Source organism: Mugil cephalus, chromosome 10, assembly GCF_022458985.1.
Source record: "Mugil cephalus isolate CIBA_MC_2020 chromosome 10, CIBA_Mcephalus_1.1, whole genome shotgun sequence".
Classification (NCBI taxonomy): Eukaryota; Metazoa; Chordata; class Actinopteri; order Mugiliformes; family Mugilidae; genus Mugil; species Mugil cephalus.
Window position 1 is genome coordinate 25,995,794 of NC_061779.1, and position 15,831 is coordinate 26,011,624.

The 15,831-nt window shown below is 38.6% G+C and overlaps 1 protein-coding gene across 2 annotated transcripts in view; it reads right to left on the bottom strand.

Annotated features, from left to right (window-relative positions):
• Positions 1-10,128, bottom strand: part of pot1 (protection of telomeres 1 homolog) — a 63,001-nt gene extending 52,873 nt beyond the window's left edge. For both annotated transcript variants that reach the window (XM_047596817.1, XM_047596816.1), the window contains exon 1: positions 10,041-10,128. The gene's annotated coding sequence lies outside the window, so the exon portion shown is untranslated. The remainder of the gene's footprint in view (positions 1-10,040) is intronic.
• Positions 10,129-15,831: the final 5,703 nt, after the last annotated feature.

Below are 15,831 nucleotides of genomic sequence, written 5' to 3' on the forward strand. Positions count from 1 at the left end.
TGTACTTGTTTTCATTTCATACAAACATCTGAAAATATTCAGGCCATGTTCATCCACTTTGGACATCAGTGAATGTCAGTGGTTTCAGGCTTTATTCTGTCATCTGTCTAAGAACGCAGGGCACGCGACTGCTGACAGACACTGATCTGATCTGTGATCTCTGGTTTCAAGTCCAGTCAAAGTGTCCACCACCTCTGAAGACTCATTACTAGAATCAACCTCTGACAGGAAACACCAGATTCATGTCGACAGCGGGAGGGTTAAAGACTTTAAGGCATTTTAGAGAGAAACCCAGGAAAGTGTTGGCCATGTTCCCAGCAGGTAGCACGTTGCCTCCTGTCAGAGCTTGTTAGTTTGATTTCGGGCAGATTTGACTGGTGAGTCCCTCGGTGGTACCTTGCCGACCATGAGCGCAGAGTGGGAACAGCCTGCAAGGCAAACGAGCTGTTCAGCGAACCGTACAGTCAGTTGCTCAGTCAGGCAGAAAACCCAGGAAAGAAAAAAAAAAAATAATAAAATAAAAAAATCAAATAGGCTCTCTGATTTTAACCAGAGGGGAGGAGCCAGAGGCCTGAATTAGAGGAGGATGAGTGAATCATTCCTGAGTTCAGAGCTGCTCTGTGGTTTACAGGTTCAACTACACCTGCGGGTTCATCAGCGTGGACTCCAGAGCTGCAGTCCATCTGGGAGTTCAGACACCAAAATTAGTCTGTCATTCTGGTGTCACCAGTTCATGCTCCTCATGAATAAAAAGGTCTGCAAAAATGACACACTCTCCTCAGTGGCTGAACGCACAGGTTAAAGAATAACTAAAAGAAAGAAAGAAAGAACAGGTAGGTGGGTAAGATCAGGTCCATATTCTTGTTAACCTGTATCTTCTAAGGAACAAGCAAGCAAAAACTATTTCTTAATCCTTCTGAAAAGACATGTCATGTATGTCAACACACAAGAGTGTATTATAACACAAACCCAAATATGAATTTGAATTTTTCTGAGAACTGGGTTGTGTTGAAATCTGCATTTACAAAAGAAAAACTACTATACGTGATATGCATGTATGGCAAACCTATCAACTAACATTGCTGGCAAAAACCCTAACTCCAGCTAAAGGTTCATAGTGCAAACACCATTCAGAACCTGCATGAGGATCTACAAGTTTTTACATTTTCTTACATGTCTTAGTAATCCAGTGATGTGCTCCGCAACAACAGATTCAACTTCATTTTCCAGAACAATAAACACAGCATCGGTTTAAAATGGGTCTAGTCGCAGAAAATGGAAACTCAAAAATCCAAGTAAAATGTGCACTTTCTGTCAAATACATCGGTTCAAGTGAAGACTTGGACATTGAATGTATCATTCTGCGACATAAATGAATGCTGAGAAAACACTTTACTCTGCCTTTTCACTACATGTTGGAATTCATTGTCTATATATCAGCAAACAAATGAAATGCCTTAATGCTAAGCAGGGGTCAGAGGACGTAACTGTTGACACAAATACCTCTGAACAACACTCATGCAGTCGAGGAGGAGTTTAACACATAAGTGTGCAACGCAATACAACAGTCTGCAAACCACAGTACCACAAAACACAGATGAGTCGACAGGTCTCTCACTTATTTGAAACTAAGACTGAATACTATAACCTTCACTGAGCTAACATTTAGTGCAGGACTGTATTAGAATGAATTTGTTTTCACTAGTGGACTTAATGGACTGGAAAGCAAGTGTGTTTTATATCATAATGAAGTTAAACTTTGAACCTCTTTAGCAGCCATCTGGTTAAGAAATGCAAAACAAACTGGATGATGAAAGCGTGCCATCTGAGCACGCATTAAATCATCTTCAGCATCATGTAGTGGGTTTATCAGTCATCCTCAGACCGAGCTGAGAGCAGGAGTCCTCCCTACAAAGCGCCAACACAGAGACCACCAGTTGGCTATAAAGAGTGTGCAGATCCCTGCGGTGGGACAGAAGCGGACCCCTGCCAAATGTCGACCAGGCCACCCGAGCAGGCGGCAGCCTTCCTGTTGGTCCGAGCATCCCCAAAACCCACCGCTCAGCTGCTCCGGGACGCTCATTAACTCAGAGGGCAGCTCAAGTTCACCCCAACAATATCGTTCGTGACGACTGGAGAGGCTGCACAGGGACGCAGGATAAATCTCCTAATGCCAGCTCACTGGTGAACGGCACACCACCGGTGGGGTGGGAGGACGTTAGTGATCACACAGGCTGAAATATGACTGACATGTTCTCCACAGATGATGGTACTGTATCCCAACCAGGCACATCCAATAATGACTACAGATGCTGGTCACTTGTGCAGGAAATGTAGTAAATTATCCATCTCTGACATTTTTTCTAAGTTTTAACTAAATCTAAACTGAACAAACACACACACTAAAACAAAAGCACAACACAACTGCTGATTGTCATGAAAAGAGATTTTTGATGCTTCAAGTAATCTCTGAAATAGTTTGGATTTTAAACATGTGATAAAAGGTAATAGGTTGTGCAAATTATGTGGAAAATCCAAATGGACCATGACCATAGATGAGAAACATAGAGCTCCAGGTCACAAAGAGGAGGGGGAGATGGGGAGATGGACGGCACATATACAAAATAAATGCCTGTAAAACCTCAAGCGATAAAGACTGACACATTTAGAGCAGGCAATGTTAATGTACAAATATCAACCCAAACTGCATCCACCAAGAAAGTACACTTACACACTTAATTGCTGTTTAACAATCTCCAATTTTCCAAAGTAGCCTCATTAATAATGAACAGAGAGAGACTCAAACGCATAGGTAAGCTCTGGAGGTTTATTCTCTGCAGCAGAAAAAGTCCTCTGTCTTCCCTAGAGCGGAAGACTCTGTTCTAGCGGTTTTACCTACTGAATAGATAAAAATAAATAAAGTCATACAGCTCAGCAGGAGATTCCAGTTTTTTTTTTTATCAGGTCAAGAGCAGCTTGCGAGTGCTGAGCAAAGGGAGCGTGCTGAGGGAGAGCAGCACTGCACCGCTCGAAGAACCCCATTTATTAAAACCACACTTCATGAAGTCCCGAGCTCTCTATAGACAAGAGCAGAAAACACTCTCTAATCGTTCATTTTAAAATGAACAATGCCTGAAATTGCTGCGTACCATGTTTCCCACAGACCAAGTCTGCCATAAATAACTTGTTTATCAACATATCAATTACTCTATTGATGCATCTAAATAATAAACCTAACTTCCACTATTGAGCTTTCACACACTTTTTTATTAACTTATTAAAACATAAAATCTATGAATAAATAAATTGAATCTTTAATCTTTATCACTACTGGACTCAATTGATATTAATGCAACATAGGCCAAATTACAAAAAGGTGTTGATTACTACATTCTGAAATTAATTAGCATAGATAGCATTCAGTATGTTGAGTTCTAGACTGTAAAATAAATAAATGAATAAATAAACAGGTGAACACCGCACACAGCACTGAACACCAGCCAACATCAGACAAAATTCTCTGCAATAATCCAAATGCTGAAATGCAATATATAACTGCTGTGGCAGACAATTAAGGAAATCAACATATGTACAAACAGTCCTTCATGGAAATAAATTCCTAGTCAAAAGGGATAATTATAATCTCCAGTCCTGACTGGAAGTATTTGGACAATTATAGAATAGATGAAAGGACATTTATTTATTGTGACTTTTCTCTGCAGTCTAGATAATAAGGACATGTCTTGGTGAAGACAACAAATCTACTCAGTGACGTTAGCTGGTGTGGCAACATGGGAAACTCGTAAACATGGCATACATCTTTAAAGCCATAAACTGTCTGCTTGTGTCCGACCAGAACCGACCAACAGGAGCTGAAAAATCTATCCAACAAGAAACCTGGCCTATTTGTGACGATCTCCTGTACATCGGCAAAGACCGAAACGAATCGATTCAACAAATCCCTATTTCACTGTGGGTACTTTTCAGACAAACAGAGAAGATGATGAGGATAACAGCAGTCAACGAGTGCAAGGAGTTCCAGATATCACTGTGGATAAAACCGCTAGTAGCCTTCCATTAAAGAAAGAGAAACCCACAGTGGTCACTAGAATAATATGAAACAGAGTGATAATGGATACAACTTGATTTTGAGTTGTGGTTCAACAGAATCATTTTGAAAATCAAACTAATGAAACTGGCTTGGACAGAAATGACGGTACTCCTAACTTAATATTTTGTTTATATTAAGAGGGAATCGAAGCAACTTCTGTAGCTCTCAATGAGACTTCTGGACCTACTGACAGGTATTTTGGTCCACTCCTCATGAGCAAACTGCTCTACCTGACTCAGGTTTAAAGACTGCACGTGTCAGCTCTATCCACAGATGTTCAATAGGATTTAGACCAGGCCTCCTCAAGCTTTCTGACACTGGGCAGCACATTACCCTGCAGGGTGCCTTGATAGTCTTGAGACCAGAAAATACTTTATTGCCAAGTATATTTGTACATACAAGGAATTTGCCTTGGTGTTTGTTGCATGAAAAAAAAATATAAAATGATAAAATAAAAGGTAGTACTTCCACAGGAAGTACATCTTCTGCTGCGCTTTCTTGATGAGGGTACGGAGATGATGTTGGCAGGAACCCGGACCTGTGATGGTGAGGATGATGGGGAGAAGTGGGGCTGTGTTCTTTCTGTAGTCCACGATCATCACCTCACATGTCGCCTCCTCTGCCAGAGAGGAAGTCTGTGATCCACCTGTACGTCAAGTCGGGTCAGGCACGGTCAGCTGGGAGAGTTTGTGCTGTAGTAGTAGTGACGGAACGACCGTCATCGACCTCATCTCACATTCTCCCAGAAGCTTTGCAGCTTGTCAATATGGGTTTAGTCAAATTCCAACTCAACAATGGAGTCTTCCTTGGTCGTCTTCCAAACTTGGCTCAAACTGCATCGGATGGTGTAATCGGACCTTGGAGGTCAGCTATAATCTCTATGGAGGCTGTTATGGCGATGACGATTATGATGACTTTTGTCCAGTTTCATCAGTTTGTTTTTTTAAATTATTCTGTTGAACCACAATTCAAAACCACTGTCTGATTTCCATTAGTTCATTTCCAGAAAATGTTCATTCATTATTACTTTTGTCAGTTTCAAGTTATTTCAGTAAACACTGTAGGTGTTTTTCTTTCTTTAATATAAAGGTACAATTCTGTCCACGTTTGTGTCTACAAAAACAAATTTCCTGAGGTTTGCTGCTGCCGGGTCTAGAAAGACTAAAGAAACATGGAGAATGTAATATATATATATATATATATAGATAGATAGTGTTTAAGGTAAATAGCTGTTCTAATGGGTGATGCTCTAAAGAACATTATACCACTATAGTGAGGTATAGAAGTTACTAATCAGTTCTTTTCACAGTAAGCTGCAGGGCTTGGTTTTACAGTGCTTTAGTATCAGAAAATCAAGCGAGGTGGCAGAAGATGTGAAGTGATTCATCACACCAAACCTCAACCAATCAGTACGGAATGAGGCAGAGGGGAAAAAACAAACACGTCAGATGGGGAGAGTGACGGCAGTGCTGAGATGCTCCCTTGCAGTTTATTTTTTTATTTTTATTTTGTTTCCAACTGTGTGTCAAAACCTGAAACTGTCCTCTCTGTTCATTCCATAGACTCAACCAGTGCCTGGAGCGTTTGCCAAGAAGCAGTCCTTATGTGCTTCACATTTGCATAATCTTTATGCGTTTCCTTTTCTGCAAGAGCAAGGGATTCAACAGAAATAATAGCCATCGGAATCCATGTGGAGAGAAGAGTAAAATTATATCTACAGTGGAGCAAGCTCTCTTGTTAGTCTCATCATCAGTTATAATCAGCCAACAAAAGCCCACGTATTCCTGTTCGGTTCCCCTGCCACCTTCCTGCCACCTCTCCTGTCAACCAAGACAACACCTTCACATTCGGGATATTACCAGTTCATCTAGGTCCCAGCAGAGGAAAAACATATGGTGTGTATAAATGAACCATTTGGCTGGTATGGAAATTATGATTACTAGATTTAAATGTAATTCAGAGAATGTATTATTAGTATGGTCTATTCCTTTAATTCTTTAACTGTAAGTCAGCCAGGTACATTTTCTAAAAAAAAAAAGACTTGTTAAGATGTTAAACAAGTGGAATGGGTGGAATTATATGGAGAGCGGTGTTATGTTTGTAGTTTCTAATATACTGCAACTTTCCACAGCATTCACGACTCATAAGAGGCTTTTTCCAGGGAATCAACCTGTAGACATTGTTCACAAATATGGCTGTGCTCAGTCAGGTGAACAATGGCCTTTTGAGAGTGGCAAATACAGTAATAGAAGTAGAAATTTGTTATACTTTACACTGAAGGCTTCTAAAGGGGCAGTAGCACTTCCAAAGGCATGAAACTGGATCAGTTTGACTGGGCAGGCCAAAAATGCCACTGTTTAGATAATGGCTTTGGACAGCACAAACTGCCGCCATTCCACATCGTTGTTAGTGTCCTATAACTCTATTGTACTTTCTAGGAAGTTCATTTGTGAGCATTTTTTAAGACAGAGCAAGCATTTCTTTTAGAAACTAGTACTAGTACCACTACTACTATAAGGACGGGTTCTGATACTCGGTATCGTAATGGCACCGTGACGTCACGACAGTTTTTCATCTGCATGTACTCCATTGAAGTATGCCCTGCAGACGTGACTGGTGCAAATCCAGGATAAGGTAAAGCGGTCAAATGTTTGGCTGTACTTTACCTCCAAAAGATGCAGACTTGGCAACCTGCAACAAGTGCCTGAAGGAGAGCACTTGCACAAGGAAGGTAACACCTTGAATTTGATTAAACGTCTGACGTATAGCATTTTTTCGAAATGCTTCGAAATCTATGTCTTTGATAGCCTGCAAGACCCAGCACCACTGGCTTCATTAGGATAATTATGACGGTTCGTTGTAAATCTTATTTTATATTGGTTAATTCATTTCTTAGTTGTATATTATTTAAATTAATATTCTGTTGGACTTGCACATCACAAAATGCAGTAAAACATAAAAGGCACCGTTTTTAGACAAAGATTTCCACTCATTAAGCATCAGTTTGGGTGCTGTTTAAGCACGGGCACCTAAACTATAAGAAATGAAATTTGAAGTATACTTGATTTTAAACTTATGCAAAGGCAAATTTATACTCAGCTTCTAATCAGTGTATTTTGTGGATCCGGCCAATGGCCACTGTTGTAGTGGTCTACACAAGTTTTTAATCGCACATGAAATTCTGATACTAGCTCCAAAACTATAATTATAAAGCAGAAACTTTAGCTAACTCTTTTTCTATTGTCACTCAACATAACAAAACAGTGAACTGGTGGAAGGAATTTAAGAGAAAAAATTGCATTTGGGAAAAACATGGCATCCATTTACACGGTCAAAAAACAATCATGTTGAAAACAATCACTGTGAGACATCTAGCTGTAGATATTTTCCAAAGGTAACATTGCCTTGTTTGAACAAATAAGGATGAGAAAAGATTGTGTTGCAGCTGGGCAAGGTGTTGTTTTACTCAGTAACCCCAAATCTCTGGAGCAGCACAACCATGAAGCCTGACAAGACAGACAGGAGTGTAACTGAAGTAATTCTGCTCAGCATGGTCAGAATGATCATTTAAAAGTGGCATAAGACCACATAAAAACACATTTCAAGCAATAATTCAAAATTGGACTTTTTGTTATGACAGTATCTTATTGTGAATGTGTCTGTACTCATTATTTGGCTGTGGCACATTATTTTATTATTTTCTTTCCAAATGATGGACATTGAAGCTGCTGCCAGTACTGATGTTTTGTTTATGTCCTTGTTTGTTGAGACTGAATATTGCATGTGCCGTACAGTTTTAATAAAGAAAAACATTGTGAATTATGTTTTGTCTTGAGTTCAGGTTGACAGAAAAAAACTACTAGAAATCCTGCATTTGAGAGTGCTTCTTCTTTTGTAATATTTAATAATATTTGTTGTGGTACTTTATCGTGAATGTTTCTCCATTCACTCACTGGCTGCGGCACTTAATTTTATTTAAAAATATTTTCTGTTTTTTAACACAGGATTGCACAGACACACAAAAAGTGCTGACCTTTTGCAATTGTTCTTGTTTGTTGATACTAAATATCACTTTTGCAATATAGTTTTAATAAAGAAAACCATTTCTGAACCAACTGTGAATCACTCAGCCAGTCTGAAAAAAGCAAATAGATGTTACTTCTACAATTCTTTGATCAGAAAATGAATTCAGTTGTTGGGAGTGCTTCTTCTTCTTCAGTTATATTTCCAGCAGTTTCACATGTAGGAAGTGCCAAATTCTTATATATTATTGGATTTGTTTACTTGGATCATTTCACGTGGCATTAAGATGGAACTTCAAATCAGCATTATTTTAACTAGGCTGAAGAAGTATTGTCCATGTAAACATAGATATGTAATCATGGCTTTCTCTACTGCTGTTGTTTAGAACTCCCTTTCTACCAAAATTTGAAGAAACTTGAGGTTGCTCCAAGTCCTATTTTACATTCAACCATGTCAAGGGTCTCACACGACATCATCGTCATCATATTACTGCAAACACACAATTTAAAGCGGAGTTATATCAATTAGTTAAGGTACAAACTGTGTTGACAGAAACTCAGAACAGAAGATGATATGCGGAAACAACTGGCACATCCATCATTATAGTGTTTCGCTTGCATATAGCACAACATAGCATGTCAAAGTCAATGTCAGTTTTATCATTGACATTATTTCTATCCTCAAAGCAGTGTTATTTACTGTTTTAAAATGATGCTATACATTACTCTAACTACTTTCATTAGTGTGCTACTGTGTGCTTTTACCGTACACTAAGTTACCAGTGTACAGTGTGGACACACCTTTTTATTGAATTCTTATTCTTAAATTTGTGGCCGATAATTGCCCATGTGGGTATATACCTCTACCCCTCTAATGCAGGCATCAGTTATATTATGTGGTACAGGGAATATCAGGAGCACCAAAGGCCTGCCAGAGGTCACAAACCTGCAATACATACACAAAATTGTCAAGATCTACGTGGTTCAGTAAAACAAGCGAAGGCATCAGTTCTGCATGTCCACCTGTCACGCCTGTGTCAGCTGTCTAGCTAAGCAATGAGCAACCGACATGGGGGAAAACGCATACCTCAAGCCCCTCAGCAAAGGAACCAATAACGTTCGTGTGCCGTTAACTCATACGTGCAACCTAAGTTTTGCCTGATGCTACACATAAAGTTCACTTTTAGCTAGTTAGCCAGTTAGCACTGACAGCAGTTTAGCTAGCCTCCGGTTAAGCACAAACCATTATCGTTACTTGATTATTGACAATTATACACTTCACACTAACTCTATACGGCTGTTTAGTGCAAGAAAATAAAACAAAAACTTTGCTAAGTGCCATTATGTTATTTACTTTTGTAAAAAATAACGTTAGGCTGAAATCCATTCAAATTCTTACGTTTAAAGTTGACAGGCTCTCGTCAAACACGCGACAAATACAAGATAGTACAAGTATTTTTTTTAATATATAGTACACCGCGTACTTTAATAATATTTCAACATTTTTCATGGACTCAAAGCGGTGGATACTGGCGTTATGTGTGCATTATTATAGACCGCAAGAAACCACAAACCAGACATTCAAAACGTAATTTTATTCCGAAAAGAACTGCATTGCGAATTTGGTGTAAGCCGAATTTTTGAGTAGAAGGTCCAGATTACTAATTCGTCTAAATATGTACTCTATATGGCCTGCAGATTTCCCGGTAAGTAATGCAAACTGAAAATCTTAAGATTTTAGATAGGGTCTGGCCGCACACTCGACTAGCGTGAGGCTGCCAGTGGACAAACTTCTCCAAGCGACTGAAAACTATTAGTATCAAGTTTTAAAAACACACTAACGGGAATCTTTACAGGTGATTGGGAAGAAGCGTCACATTTCTGGTATAAAAACAAGACAAACTTACAGATGCAGGAGCTTGGTTTGTTTTCCCTCGCTAGGTTTCGAATTGACAGGCTACCGTTGTGACGCGCATGCGTACAAGGAACCCAGAGCCAGACCTGACGCCCATAGATATATAAACAACAGAAGAAAAAATAAAATACCTGGAAACTAAGAGAAAAGTGGGAGTAATAAATAACGTCACAGTCAATCACAAATAAAAAATAAACAGAAAAACAATAACAAATAAACAAATTAATTAATGCTACTGTTACTCAAACATACACTTTGCACACGGCTCTTTATGCTTACACTGAAATAATTCCAATGAATTCTATTAGTTGTATCTCAGCAGATTTTGCAGCATCGCACTGAGAGCACATTCAACACAAATCCATTCCGCACTATGTGACAAACTGAGGTGTAAGACTGTCATCAGGCAGGTTATCCTGAGGGCCTCCACACTCTGACTTCAGCCTCTGCAAGAGTCAGCAGACAACTGAAAACTTCACACTCCATGACTCTGGCACCTTGAGATTGATGTGTCTGGGAGGTGTTGCTGCTGTGCTCCATCCAATAGTCAAAATGATGTCAGCAGCTGAAGTAGCAGCTATCATTAAAAATCCACACTAAAAGATTCCACGTTGACATCTTTGACTGAAAGGACTGGGATGACATCTATCAATAAAACATTGCCCTGCCAACTAGGTCATATTGGTGACATAGTCTACATATCAGGCCTTTCCCAATCTGTGGTCTTATGCGTTCTTGTGAAAAATCTCAAAGCACTAGAGTAAATTGAAGTTTACATTAAGACAACAGCACTCCATATGACCCAAAGAAATTTTACTCTTCCCACTTGCCCTTAGTGTTATACATGATTAAATTCTTACTTTTGCACACAATGGCCGTATTAAGGGTCCACTGTGTATGGTTAAATAGGATCAAGTTGCAGAGATGGATTTCCATAACTGTATTTTCATTAGTGTAAATTCACTTAAAAGATCGATTGGAATCGATGATCATCATGCATGTTTAGGTTTAAGCTTTTATTTCTGTGGCATTCATCAGTGACTGGGTAGCCTACTTTGTTCTCAGTTAAAATCAAAGTTAAGGTATAAAGAATTGTTAGAGGATCGTTAACCAGTGAACACAAAAACAAACTTGCATGTACAAAATTATATGTACGAAGGATAAATTTACTTTAGAGCAAACATTCATATATTTAATCACTTTAATTAATATATTATAAGAAATATAAAAGTGACATTTATTTCTTAGAGACTTACATAAACTTGTAGAAAAGTGGGTAATGCTGAGGAGTCTCTCAACTAATCTTGATGTAAGACTTAAATGAGCTCAGGTATTTGATGGTCTGGTGGTGTGGTACTTGTTAGAAGTTTTTGTATCATCTATTCTTGATGCAAAATGGGCTAAAAACAAAAATTGGTATATGGAAGGTTAGGAATTAAGTTCTCGTACACTGTTTAATGTGGAATCCAATAACGCTGTCAGATTAATTACATTGAAAACTGATGCAAGATTTGCTCATTACCTCTTACTGCTGTGAGTAAGAACAAAGATAAGAGAAAGACATTTATGAATGTGTTTTCATTGCTCTAGAAAGAGCTGTTTATCTCTAAATAGAGAGTTGGTCCTTTGGGCCCACCATTTTGCATTAGCAGAGAACAGAAAAACCAAACAACAGCTTTTGGGCCTTTTATGTGTTTCAAGGTTTTAACCTGATGGTTCGGCAGAGTGAGACAAGGGATATTTATCCGGTTGTAATGTGCAACTCAGCAATTCCTCTAAATCCTACATATTGGATCTTTGAAGAAAACTGGATAAAAGGTCACATGAATAAAAAATGCTTACCTGGCCTATGAGTCAGGTCTGCTGGTTAAGACACAATGACTGAATTCACTTTGGTATAAACAGTATACTGTAGTTGCTAAGGTAAAGTTAAGCTTAAACCTTTGACATGTGGATTTTCAAACAAACGCAGCATAGTGCATCATATTATCAGTTTGTACATGTAATAAATGTTGTTTCTCCAGTTCTCTTTGCTCATTATTGACTCATTTTTATTGTCTGTCTCTGTGCCCTAGCTGGTGGATAGTGCCTTTATCCACTCATCGTATGATGAGTGCCTGAGACAAGAGGCTGACCTAAAATAAGCCAAACATATATGGAAGAAAAATATCAAGAGGTCACGAAAATTATTCTGAATCATTAAGCATGAAAATCGAGATTGAAAATCACACCAATCTGTCAAGTATAACTGAGACATCTTTCTGCAATCACTCAGATCAATCAGAATCACTACGCTCATGGCAATAACAACGTCTCCCCTCTCATCAAACACCAGCTCTGTTCTGGGCCATAACCTGCATCATATCCGTGTTACATTGTAGATGGAAACCTAAGAAGCGTTTACAACCAGATTAGAGGCTGTTTAATTAATTTGAAAAATGCCAAACACTCGCACAGCCTCTGATAGAGAGCATCATTCTACTGCTATATTATCAGGAGGCTCATTGCTCAGCACTAATGAGTTTCTTCTGCCGAGACCCATCACAGCAGAAAGCCCGAGGTTCTGTTCTTGCTTTATGCTTCTAATCAGTCGTCCTCCTCAGTGAAAGATATCGCCAATAAACCACGTACATGAAACTGTCTTGCAGATGGAAAGCAACAATTTCCATACTGTTCTGACCCTGTTGCTGCCTGGGTGTTTGTTCACACTGACATCACGCTATGTTGCATCTACACAACAATTTCTTGTGTCTCCAATTACCTTAGCCACTAGGCTGGTCAAGAAACACCAAGGGTGGCTATGGCTTTTGGTTAGCCCCTGTTTGGATACTCAGCTGCTCAGAGATAGGCCTGTGAACTCTGGTTGGACTTTTAAAAATAGCAACTTCTATTTCAGAAGAGTTGAAAAGATGAGATAAAAATCTTAAACATTACCATACTAAGTACTTTCTTTCACACTCATATTTTCTCGTGTTTGTTTTAGTTGGCTTCTCTGAATAAGTCACAGAAGCACCTGTCAACCTCTGTTCTGCAACCATATGAAGTGTGTATTATGAGAAATAATTATAAAAAAATAAATATGTAGATGAATAAAAAAAAGGGGAGAAAGTCATGGAGGCAGATAAATAAATGGGAAAATAAAATTAATTTGAAGACATTTATCAGTAATTTACAGCATGGCTTTATTTGTCCCATAAATCTGATCTTATTTCTGATATTATCCAGTCCAGGCCTTGATATATTTACATTTGCTTGCCACAAGATTAGGTGCACACATGAAAACAAGTGCAATTTAAAATAACACACCTGTACTAAATCGGGTTTCATGACAGTTTTAATGTTTAGTTCATGCTGAAACAGCACCAGAAAGATGGGTTTTCAACTGGATGAAACTGGATTTTGGAGGATGTCGTTTTCAGTACTATTTGAAACAAACTAATAGACGAATTTGTCAGTAGCCTACTACACAATATAATCCAATAGTACTACAAACCAAAGCATTCTAAAATGAAAGTCAGTAACTGAAGATTACAAGTCAAAGTTTATGTGACCTAAGTCGTCCAGATGTGATTGATTTAGTTTTTAAATGATCAAATAACTTTATAATATTTTAGGCTTAATCATTTTATATTCACTATCGGCTTCCAGCCTCATGTTAAAGCCTAATTTAACTTTTAATAATAAACTTTGGAATATAGTTTTGCACAGAATGAAGACAATTCTGAAACTCTGGTTGACAGGTTTAGCTCTCAGTCACGACTGACAACCATCAGTGAAATTAGTCTGGCAAAGTTGAGGAGGTAATGGGTTGCAGAATTAATACATGAGTTAATAGTGAAATTCCAAACACTTGTTCTATGGAGTTAATTGCTGCAGGCTGATAGTATAAAAGAGACTTCGGCGGTGGATCATTTCCTTGATCAATGATGATGTGGGGGAGCATGTTGGGAGCCTGATAACAGCACAACAATGAGAGATGAATGTCTCGCTAATTACAGACACAAAAGAGTCTTAGAACATCTCAAATCTAATCAGGCAGACAGAAATGAGGGGTATTTATTCCAAAAGGTCTGATGAAATTAATATTCATTGGAAGACTGCAACATTAAAAGCCACAGCTTTAAATAACTGTTCAGTGTGCTGTTGCCAGGTAGATCTAGACTGAAATAACCTAACATCTGTTAGAAAGTTGTACAGTTTACTTTAGAGATTCATGGTGTTCTGAGCATGAAGCGTCCTGACATTAGCGGCCCCCTGACTTTTCTTGTAATGTCATCATTAGGCTGGCATTCAGGAGTTTTAATGGCATTTCTTTACCTCCGTCAGCTAAACTCATATGAAATTTAGTACACACATTCATTGGTAATTTCTTAAATTTTCATGCAGAGCTATAACCAGGTCAGTATTTGATTGCACTGATTTGATTCGTGACCAATTACTTTTAACTACAGCATACTACAGAACTAATGACTTCAATATAATCTGAGCCTGCACGTTATGTATGGAGCTAGTTTGCAAATATTTGCAAATTTAATAAGCTAAACCGAGATGGTGAATATGCTTGACAGTAGATCTGTTAGACACTGACATGTTGTCATAGTATCTGTGAGCCTTTGTTAACTCTATATAATAATAGACACTGACGACAGGTCAGCTGGATGGAGTTTCTCATTCGCAGCTGGAACTGAGCGTTTCATGTTGGTGTTGAAGTTAATGTATGTGGATCAACAGTTACTTACTGCAGCACAGAAAATAGAGAAGACGTCTAATTTAAAAAAAATCCTCCACCGTATAATTGTCATGAATGGAAGAATTACACACTGAGACCAAAACATTATTTTTGTACCAGGCTGTAAACGTGGTTATTTGTACAGTAGTAAGACATTTTAACACGGTGGTCTATGGGGACCAGCCGAGTTTCTAAAATTCTCATAATGCACTGATTGTAAATACAGTATAATATCCAGTGGGAGGCTATATACACTATACTGTACATTTTACGAGCTTTCAGGCAAAAGGGCAGCACATTCACCAATACTCTCTCTCTGTTCTATCGCCTTTTATGGAGCAGTATTATTCAGCATCATTAAACATCTATGTACAAAACTGCTGTTACTGTTATGACCCAGCCCAGTGGAGGTAAAGGCAAGTAACATACTGTAAATGAACCAGGCGTGAAGCAGCCTCATTTGGTTGGTTATTGTTTAATACAATGCATCTCTCAAAAACAACCGTAGTAAAAGTAACCGAAGTTACTCATGTAAATGTTCACCCAAAACAGAGAACAGCTGGGAGTAGCACCCTTAAACCCAGTGTTTCTAGATAGAATTCTTCTAGTGTGTACAGCAATATGAAATCAAAACAGAAATCAAAACTAGCCTGACTCCAAAACAAGACAGATGACAATCCTAATCTTCCCAAACACAGCAAAAGTATCTCAAACTCTATAGTAAACAATAACAACAGTTTTCACTAGATGACACTGATGCGGACTGTCTGTCTATATACACACAGCTGCTTTGAATGTCGGTAGAATGATGCTTTTAATCCAGTTCGGTGATGGAGACAGTCTTCAGCTTGGTGGATGGGATGAGATGAAGGTGGTTCAGGGATGAACCAGGAAGTGGAAGTTGTCCAGCTGAAAGAGATAATACACAGAGACAGAAACACACAAAAATACTCTGGGCCATAATATGTCATCCAATCAATCGGCTTTCTCCAATGGAAAGCAATAATGAGGGGAGGCTGTTTGAACACTTACTCTGGTCATCATCCACACTGCA